The sequence below is a fragment of the Pinus tabuliformis genome, chromosome 3_2, assembly GCF_031772625.1.
Source record: "Pinus tabuliformis cultivar Carrire ecotype Pingquan chromosome 3_2, CPIR1, whole genome shotgun sequence".
Lineage (NCBI taxonomy): Eukaryota > Viridiplantae > Streptophyta > Pinopsida > Pinales > Pinaceae > Pinus > Pinus tabuliformis.
The window spans coordinates 300,359,902-300,371,348 of record NC_142302.1 but is presented as its reverse complement, the minus strand read 5'-3'; positions in this window follow the sequence as shown (position 1 = coordinate 300,371,348).

The window sequence follows — 11,447 nt, the reverse complement described above, 5'->3', positions numbered from 1 at the left end:
GGGGAAAACTACATCATTTATGATCTGACACACTAAAAACCCTCTTACTTAGAAAAATTAGGGATGAATGGATTGATCTCCTTAATCTCATGAGTAAAGGTGATGTATATCAATTTTCATTTGAGGAAATTTGTGAAACACACAAACACATATCAAAAGGGAAAGCAAGAGTAGGTAAATCGGCATCAAGATCAGTAAGTCAAGCTAAATTTGGAAATTTGTTTGATGATTTTAAAACAGAAATTTTTAGAAATATAACAAAACAAGTAGAAATGTTAAGAATGCAAGATGAAGGAGAAGAAAATGCTGATATTTGTGTTGTAGAATCACACCCTTTCCTTGGCAACATTGGCCATATCAACCCCAAAACCAATCTTGGCAGCAAGGTTGGCAAGGAACTTATGGGAGCCATCCACAATATCCTCAGTATTTTCCTTAATATCCTCCATACCAAACTCCATGTTCTCCTTACCATTCATCTCCACCACAACCACAAACCCATCCACATCCATCTCAAATATACACTCCCACTCAACTACCTATACCACCATTCCCAAACCCACACATCGAAGTAGCTTAGCCCACTTACAATGCTAAGGTACAACACTTCCAAACAACTCCTCTTGAGATCAATGGTATTTGCCATAGCTCAGGAAGAGTATTGCAAAAAAGAGATCATCTTGATATCATTGAAGGACCACATCCAAAAGAAGAAGATTCAAATAAGAAGACCACAAAACCATGGGTTGTGATTGATGAAGAGAAGACATCAAAATTAGAGATTGAGAGATCTCCCTCATGGTTACCATCAAATCCTCCATGTATTCAAGATAAAAATCAGCAAAAAGAGGAAGATTTGAAGGTCACAGTAGAAGAAGACATGAGTAATGATCCAGATTAGCAAAAGGACTAGGGACATCACAACTATATTGAAATATGGTTCCATATAGTCACTAAGTTGCAACATCACTCTCTTCCTCAACTATGCTTGATCCTTTCAAACTCAAATCATTTGGTCTCTGAAATCCAGATATGTGTCAAAGCATACATTTCAAGCCTCCACATCAATTTTTCTTTCATTTTGATCTGCACATAGCTCCATTGGAAGTATTATTTTACTTGAAAGTGAATTTTTTTTCAAGTAGGGTAGGTTAGAAGAAAAAAAATGAGAAAAAAAAATCTTAGGTGAAAACCTTCTTAGAGGCACTTGAGATTGGCTCATTTATTGAAAACCTCCATGAGGTAGTCAATGGGTTGAAAAAAAAAAGGAAAAAAGAGAAAAAAGAAAAGATCCTAAGTGAAAACCTCCTTTGAAGCACCTAGGCAGACCTACTAGTTGAAAACCTCATTGAGGCGGCTAGTAGGCCTAGAATAAAAAAAGAAGAAAAAATAAAAGAAATCTTTGTTCCATGCATCTCTTTGATGAATGCATGTACTCTCCAACATCTGCAAGCAACAAGAACAAGTTGGTACAGAATGGAAAATTGGTCAAACATAGTCAAAAGAAGTCAAATTTTGACTTTCTCCTAATTCGCTCAAATTGTCCTTGCAGAGCTTACAACCAAGATTCTTAATGCATAAGAGGGAGGCCACCAGGGCCATGGATGAGGCACAATGAGGTCACTAAGTTTCTCATAGGATGAGCAACACTTTCGACAGGGGGTATAATGGGCCTATAAATTAGACATAAATTAAGGCTCATGCCTCTAATTTAAAACATAAATTAAGGCCTATGATCATCATTCAGCACATTAAACCTCTCTTTTTGCATTAGATAATTTATTTTTAACTTTAATATATTCATTAGGAAAGTTTATGAATAATTGAATATTTGTGCCTAATATTATTTATTTTTTGTGGAATATTATGAGAATATTGGGCAAATTATTAAGAATTGGAGGAGAAGATAATTTAGGGACGTGTTCCCTACTACTGGAGGAACAATAATAAATAATAAGTCAACAAGATATTATGGAATTATGGCACAAATTGTGGAACTCCAATGATTGAGAAAATCTAGGAATGTGTTCCCTGCCATTTAATGCAAATTCTTAGTAATGAGGACTAAATCAACTAATCAAGGGATTTTTATGGGGAAAGCTTCATCCATTCATGGGGAATGGTTCCTAATCATTTTGTATAAGTACCAAGTCGAATTTTCCTCTAGGGGGGATTTTCATTAGTGTTATTGTGGAGAGAGCTTGTATTTATGCAGCTCCATTGTATTTTCTTGCAGGGATGTAATTCTATTGATGAAAATAATGAAGATTGGTGTCATGTTCAGCTTCTAAATCTTGTTCTCCTCCATAGGTCTCTAAGTTTCCTTGGGCTTGGCTATCCCAGGAACCTTAGAGCCCTTTTGTATCATTTTATTTCCTTCTTTTCATTTCTTATTCATATGCATCTCTAGTTTTTATTTCTTTCTATTTCTACATTTAGTATTACTAATTTCTTGTTGTAGGATTGAGTTAAATGGTTGATTTAAGTTCTTTTGCAGGATCAAAAGAATTATTTCATCCTTGGAAAAGCTTTGGAAGTTCGTAATAATCCTTGAGTTTCTTGGATTAGTCTTCTTATTCCTAAATCTAGATTGTTGGACCTCCTTTTTAACGAAGAACAATAAATTTATGCTATTTTTTAGAGCATGCTAATGAGCTTCAATCAAATTAATTCCACTTGCATTAGATCACAAAAAAATTCTATCTCATAAAAAAATTTACCCCGTTTCATTTGCACTTGATTTGGTTAGGCATTTTTTAGATTTACTAGCTCACTAGTTCTCGAATTTCTAGATTTTCTACTAGTAATGTTTTTTTTTTTTTTTGCATGGGTTAACAGAGATCTTTTTGAATGATTCCACTTGGAATAGGGACCTAGGACATCCTAGTTAATAAAAAAATTTGTCCCATCCAATTTGGATTTGATTTGCTTGGTCATTAAACCCTCACCAATTTCATCTTTTCACAAGGAAACTTCTCCATGCTTTTTGAGCAAATCCATTCATCTCCCAACTTTGGTTTTGAGTTCTGAGTGATCAGAGGAATTTTCCCACTCCATTCCACCCATCACACACCTTTCCTAGGAATCCCATCACCTCCAGTACCTCACATTTTTCTCTCAATTATATCCTGTAGGTTCACTGTAATTCCTACAGGATCATCTTATAGGTTTCTAGTACATCCTATAGGTTTTCCTGAAATGGTCTTTTTTGAGGCTGAATTGAGAGAAAACCTCTAGGAAGTCACGAAAAGACTCCCAAGGGTATCACACACCATCCAACCATCTCCTAACCCTTCCATCCAACCTCCAAGATCCTTAATTCACCTGCCACATCACCAAATGAAATTAGTTTTCATACTTGATTTTGCATGAAAAGACAAAAGACAAAAATAGATTTATTTTAGTCCCTTTACTTGCACATTAGTGATGTTTAATGCTTCTTACTTCCATGCTTAGATAGTAGAATTTGGTTCATGATAATTTAGCATTATTGCAAAGCATAGTTTCTTGGCAGTTAATTAGGAAATGGGGTGATTTAGCATTGAATTTCTGTCTTTTTCCTTGTACTTTCTTTCTTGCAATAGGTTAAGGTTCCATTTCAAACATTTCATTTTCTGCAATTAGTTTAGTATTTGAATTCAGTACATGCACTCCATTACATCATGACAACAAAGGAAGGACACATTGTATGTCGCACATATAGTTCTAACACCTCTTATGTTTGTACGAACACTAGGTTGATAATTAAAGTCGGTAGCCTTGGGAGTTGCAATATTCTTGTTGCAATACCAATGCTCATCAAGTAGGGAGAAACATTGATTTGCCCAAGGTCACTCCAAAAACACAACGTGATTCTGACAAAAGCGCAATGCCAACTTGTAGAACACTTTTGACTGTCTTCCTGAAGAATTTTTGAGCTGAAATTGATATGGTTGGAAATATTATGATGTCTTCTACATAATATAGTCCTTAATTACTGCCAACACCTGCTCCAAATCCCTAAAAAATTGTCTTCAAGTCAAGTTGTCCTTAAGTGTAACAACTCCCCCGTTGCAAGTGTAGTTTGGGAATTTCTCTCAAATCATAATACCCGTGCATACAATGAAGGAGGTTTTTGTTTCTTGACCTATCATTGACAAAAACCTCTTTCACTTTTGTATTTTTCTCCATTTGTTCAGAAACATATTTTGAAGAAAAAATGTCCCTATGAGAAATGATGAGATGAGGTAGTGTACTGCAACATTGTCTTATTTGAAGTAAAACATTACATTTACCTTTATTTTTCTTTCAATAAGATGCTAACTCCCTTTACCCACTGAACTGCATGATGGACATATTTTTGTTTTGACATATGGTATCATGATGACACATGGAGTGAAAACCCTAGACCATGACCTAAAATGAGGAATTTAACCATTTCATGACCTAAGACATTTAAATGAAGATATGATACCTCGAAGAAGATAATCCCCATAATGAGTGATCAAGACCATGAGTAAGTGAAGGAAGCAGTAGTGACCTATACACAATAGCTAGTTACCAAATTTTTATTTGAAGACTCACTGAAATGACAAAAAATTGACTTGACACCCTAACAACACCTTGTAAGAGCATATTTGATCACTGGTGACATGTTGAATTGACTGACACTAACAGTAGTGACAGGATGCATGAGATAAGGAAGGAGATGAGACACCTAGCCAGTCAATTGGATGACATGCATAAGGCCATCATCTACATTAGTACCTAGATGGAATCCCAAATGAAGAAGACTGAAGTGTTGGAAGTGTGAAGAATTCAAGGATCTTAGTTATTTAATGCAAGGTGTTGCATTCAAATGTTAATTTTTAATTTTCCTACAAAAAATCATATATATATATATATAGAGTTTGGATGTAGGGATTAGGAATTTTTTTATATAACATTCCCTTTTCAAAAGTTTAATTCATGTTTTGTATACAGGCCTAACCTTTCATGTTGAACATCACAACCTTAAAATATATTATGCAAGGTGTTGTATGCAAAGGTTACTTTTTAATTTTCCTAAGAAAATCATATATATATATATATATATATATATATATATATATATATATATATATATATATATATAAGAGTTTGGATGTAGGGACTAGGAATTTGTTTATATAACATTCCCCTTTCAAAAGTTTTATTTATATTTTGTATACAAGCTAAACCTTTCATGTTGAACAACGCAACCTTAAAATATATAAAAATGGGTCCAGAACTTGTATAAATTGGAAATTAAAGTGCACGCAAGTTTGGGGTCAGTTAGTTGCTCATTGGAATTTACCAGAAGAATCAATGACTTTCCGACAAGTTAACAAAATCCAATGTTATAGGATGAGGACCTGTCATAAAGCAGGATGGCTAAATAGCCCTGCATCTCCAAATCAACTACCACGATTCACTCTGACAAGTCCCCTCTGCTTTTCACAAATTACTATGGGGACCCCTTAGAAGTGGTTAATGGTTTTTATGAAAACCATGCATCGGAGGTTGGTGATAGTTCATATACCTATTAGGAGAGTCCAGAAAGTGAGAAGGCCCTTACATGTCATCAGTCAACCTCACCCCTCCACATCATCTCTTGTACATCCATGTCACTCTTTCATACCCCTGACATCATCATGATTTTTCATTTTTCTTGCTTTGTACAAAAAAGATAAAATGTCTTCCCACTTGTTATTTTCTCTTTCCTCTTGTTGCAGAGTTATAGTGACCAACATCTATAAAATAGTACAAAATGGCTAATTAGTTACTAAAAAAATGACTAAAATTTGCAGATAAATGACCATTTTTCAGTCGGTGACTAATAGTAGTTAATTTATAGTATCTTATAACGTGACCAACTTTTAGTCATATTTAGCTTAATCATTAATTGGTTGTCTCAATTTTATCGTCTAGTAGTATATTTAGTCATCAATTTGGTCATTAATTTAGTTATTAATTGTCATAATTAATGACCAAATACACAACAAAATATACTACTACATGATCAAGAGAGAAAACCAATTAATGACCAAAGAAGTATGATCAAAATATTGGTTGCATTATAAGATACTATAAATTAGCTACTAATAGTCAAATATATGCAAATTTTAGTCATTGTTTGAAACCAATTAATGACCAAAGAAATATGACTAATTTTGCTCGTGTTATAAGATACTGTAAATTACCTACTAATATTTATATATATGCAAAATTTAGTCGTCATTTGTAATCACAAATTTATGTTTTACAATATTCATTTATCTTTTTATGGTAGTTTTATATTCATTATATAAATGACTGATTTAATAGTTTATATTCATTTCATTTACTTTCATTAATAATCACTAAAATGACTTATTTAGTCGTTGTATATTCATTTTATTTTTGTTCATCATTAATCAATAGAAACTACTAATTTAGTAGTTTTGGATTGATTTAATGCGTTCATTATTAATCAACATAAGTTAATTAGTATGATTTTGCAACTAAATTAAAAAAAATGCCATACATTGTGCATGTTCATCTAATATGCAAACACAAAGTTAAATATCTTAATTACAATACTAAATAATATCAAATACCACTATAAATAATTTCAACCACATAAATTATATTATACGAAATGTCAAGTATTACAATATGAGTTTCCAACTTAATATTTGTTGGACTATAATTTACACATGAAATATTGTTACATCACTTCAAAACATTATCATTGTGTTGCCAAGGCATTGCAAGTGAATTCACCAACTCTAAAGACTTAACGATCAAACTATATGTGTGTGTCTCACGTAGGATATTGGCTTTAAGGTATCTAACTATACCATTTCTCTTCTCTCTCTTTTTGCATTTCACTCTAGTTTTATTGTTCTCCTCTTTCTTCAAGTCCTACTTTTTACCACAACTACTGAGATCCTCTTCTGAAAATGAAAGAATATACAATGTAGAGTATAAGAAATGAAATATGATGAACATCAATGAAATAAGGAATTGCTGGGGCAGGGGCGCGGGGGGGGGGTTGAATAAGTAATTATGAGATTCTTTTCTTTTTTCTATTATGCTTACATTTCCACTTATATTCTATTACTTGTGAGATAATTCATTCACAAAATCAGTGAACAACAAGTTCAAACATACATTTGCACACAACAATCACATGAGCAACACACACATTTGACACAGTGTTTTTCATGTGGAAACATAGAGGGAAAAGACCACTAAATTTGTTGTGTGTTTATGATGTAAATTAAGCACCTACTTAATTACATTTGTTTGTTTGTGAGCACCCACTCATAGGAGGCACCATCCCCCTTTGGTTAGCAACCACCAACTTGCCAAGAGACACCAACCTATTCTGAGTTTAGGCACCAACATGGTCTAACAACTGTTCTACTATTTCATACAATTTTCAAACTGAAAAAAGATGCATACATATTATAAGTAAAATACTAAAATGGTTGGTTGCATATTTAACTTCTGCACTTTGTCTTCTATGTTCTCATGCAGATATTCTTTACTTATTGCTCACAGAAACATCTCCTCAGCACTCTGCATCCTCTCTAAAGGGGTCTCTGTTGCCTTCTCTTCAGCACTACCATCACTATTCTTCACATAGCACACCCACTGCACTTGCTATTGAATCACTTAGTGTGATATTGGTGGTTAGACCTCTCTGTCTCTACACCCACCTCTCACTCCTCACCACTTCAACGATATGCTCAACTCCCCTAATTTCTCAATTAAAAATGATGGTTTTTTTTCATAGAGGCACTCTACACAAGGCTATCTATATTTTCTGTACTCTTACTGCCAAAATGTACTTTGACATGGCTCCCCCTACCATTTTTGCATCTCCTAATAGTTTCCTGTCATACTATTAAATCAGAGATGGGCCATGGAGGTTTTTACTAAAAAACTTCATAAATATCCATGTTGAGAAGTTAAGTATCAGACAACATGCACACTCCTCCGGGAGTCCCATTCTTATTTATTGCTTAATAAAGCTTGATAGTCCTCAGGTATGGCTACTCTGACTTCATTTATTTATCCCAGTCATGCACATGAAGTAGCCGATTGCTTCCTTCATTCCTCATAATCGTCTCTATAAAATGATGTCCTTGGATCCTTGTATCATAGTATTTTACATATTTATCCCATTTCAACAATCAACTCCACTGATCCTGCATTCAATTCTACAGCTGCTAACCCATACATCCTTATAAATTCATTGTACTGCCCCATACATACATGCCATATCGTAACTTACAAAGGCGTGACATTATGACGTTGCACTCCCTGATATCCTTGGATTCATTTGCCTTTCATCTCCTTTAGAAGTTGTTATCTCATAGGATAGAGATCTATGATCATGGACTTATCATTATATCAAAGCCCCTTAATATCGTAACTTTCACAATTTAAACATTACAATATTTCTCAGTATAGATATCCTCAGCTCCCGTGACGCATAAATCCTTGAGTGTTTTCCTTCTAATATGACTGGAACTGTGACCGATGGCTTAGCGCTTAGGTACTAAGGCCTTCAGGCTCCTACTGAAGGCCAAATCTTCCTTTGTTAACTGCTCTACACCCTTGGTTCTTTAAACTCTCATGACCAAGTTCCAACACAACATCATAAGTCCCTTGCATTGTAAATTTTCCAAAAACCATTTGCACAGGAGTTATGAGGTCCTCATCCTCTGATATGTTGACCTCAAAAATGATGTCATAATTTCATCATTACTCCATGTGGTGACTCCTTAGTGGTGACACATATCACTTGGATTTGGCCCATTACGCCACGTAATAATGTTGAATTTGCCTGCCATGTGTCCTATCGTACTATCACATCATGCTGACGTCAGTTTCCACTGCAGCTTCTCGAAGCCAATCTCATGTTGCCATGTGTTCTACCGAAAGAGAGAGAAAGAGTCTCGATTAACCTTTGGTTTTTCAACACAATCCGAATTTGTTAAAACTGATAATCATCCCTAGGATTTTTAACAATATCGTCGGCATGGGATATCGTAACTTCTTAAAATACATATGTTTGGAAGTTTTGATATTCCAATATGCTTCAACCTCAAATATTATAATGAACTTCGATGTTTTGATGTGCTCAGAGCTCCAATATAGCCTGCTCCATGGTTTTGATGTGTCGTCTGTTGTGACCTTTGATATTGCAACTTGTTCCAATGCTCCAAGGTTCTGATGTGTTGACTGCTCTGACCTCTGATATTGCAACCTACTCTGATGCTCTAAGGTTCCAATGTGATGATCTACTTTGATATCTCGATATCTGATATCCTGCCTACTCTGATATTTCATCCTTTTTAAGGCTTCAAGTCCCAAGACTTCGGCAGACCATATCTTTTGATCTAGGAGTCCATTTTTAGACTTCCACATATCATTGGAAATCTCTTCCAGAGAACTTTTCAATGGATAGGGTCAGATGTAAGCTTTGATCCCATTTTCTACCTCTGATATGGCTGTAAACTCTATGCCACACATTTCTCCTTAACTCTTATTCTTGTATATGGAAATTTGAACTCCCAACCACCATAGTCATCATTTTATTACTTCTCCAGTAAGCTTGCTACTATGATGATTCTCTACAAAAAACCTGTAGCTACCATTGGGATTCCATCTGGACCAACACAATAGTCATCATTTTATGGCTTTCCCAATAAGCCTGCAAATACCATAGGAGTCCTCCTAACCCATTACCGCATGCATATGTTGCAAAGAGAATTCATCCCAGTCTAGTTGACATCAGTGCCAACATCAATGCCATATTAACACCACCACCACCAATTGTCCAACAATCTCCCCCTTTAGCATTGATGGCAACACGATAAGATCCTCCTCGGGATAGGCATGATCTTCTCTGATGCCTCGGTGATCTTCTCCCTCATTTGACATCAATGGAAAGGAATACTTCTTGAAGGCTCCCCTGAAACCATTGTAACCTACTCTTCCATGGATCCCATATGCTAAGTAGTTTCCACCACCTACCAAAATATAGTCATTTAGAGGGAGGGGATACAACTCATATCTACTACTTGAGATATTCAAAGGGTTCTCTAGCAAGTGGCTTAGTAAAGATATCTGCCAGTTGCTCTTTAGTGGCCACATATTCAAGTCTAACAATATTGGCTGCAACGTGTTCCATTAAGAAGTGGAACTTGATAGGAATATGCTTAGTCTTTGAGTGCATGACAAGATTTTTGGAGATGTTGATGGCACTTGTGTTGTCACACATTATTGGAATGGGATCAGTCAGTTCTACCTGAATATCTTTTAGAGTTTTCTTTATCTATAGAATCTACGTGCAATAGGTAGAAACAAAAATATACTCTGATTCAATAGTTGATAAAGAAATGGAGGCTTGTTTCTTATTGACCCACAACACCAAGAATTTTCCCAGGAAGAAAGCTACATCATAAGTACTCTTCTGGTCATCAAGAATTCCAGCCTCATCTGCATTAGTGCAGGCCTTCAACTTGAATTCTTCGCTCTTATCATACCATATTCCATACTATGTTTTTCCTTGAAGATATTTTAAAATCCTCTTGACAACAACAAATTGACTATCAAGCAAGAAAGCATGAAATCTGGTCACAAACCACACTACTTGCATGACGTCTAGACTTGAAGCTGTATGATACAATAAGCTTCCTATCATTGATCTATATTCAGTCTGATTTACTGGCAGAGTTCCATCTTCTTTTCATAACTTGCAGCCTGTAGTCATAGATGTGATTACTAGTTTAGAATCTTCCAGCCCAAATTTCTTCAGAGTTTCCTTAAGGAATTTGGATTGGAATATAAACACTCCTTATGGAGACTGAGCAATTTGAAAATCTAGGAATAAGGACAACTCTATGATCATGGACATTTTGAATTATGTTTGCATACATTTTTAAAATTGATACCCCAATTGTTCAATGTCACTGCCAGATTATTTCACCCACATACACAACTATTATTAGTAGATGGTCGGCTTCATACTTTACATATAAGTTATCATCAGTTGTACCTTTATTAAATCCTATTTTTTGAAGGTATTTATCAAACATTTCGTACCAAGCTCTGGGAGCCTGTTTTAGTCCATACAGGGCCTTCTTTAGTTTTCATACAAACCCTTCATCTGAGGTGAGTATAAATCCTTCTCGATGCTGAATGTAAACTTATTCTTCCAAATATACATTAAGAAATGAAGACTTCACATCCATATGATATACCTTGATATTATTATGGGTGGCATGAGGAAGAAAGATCTTGATAGCTTCTAGTCATACTACTAGTGCAAAGGTTTCTTCGAAATCTACCCATTCTATTTTGGCATACCCTTTGCAGACCAATCGAGCTTTGTTCCTGATTATGTGAACGTGCTCATTTTGTTTGTTTTTGAAAACCGATTTGGTTCCAAT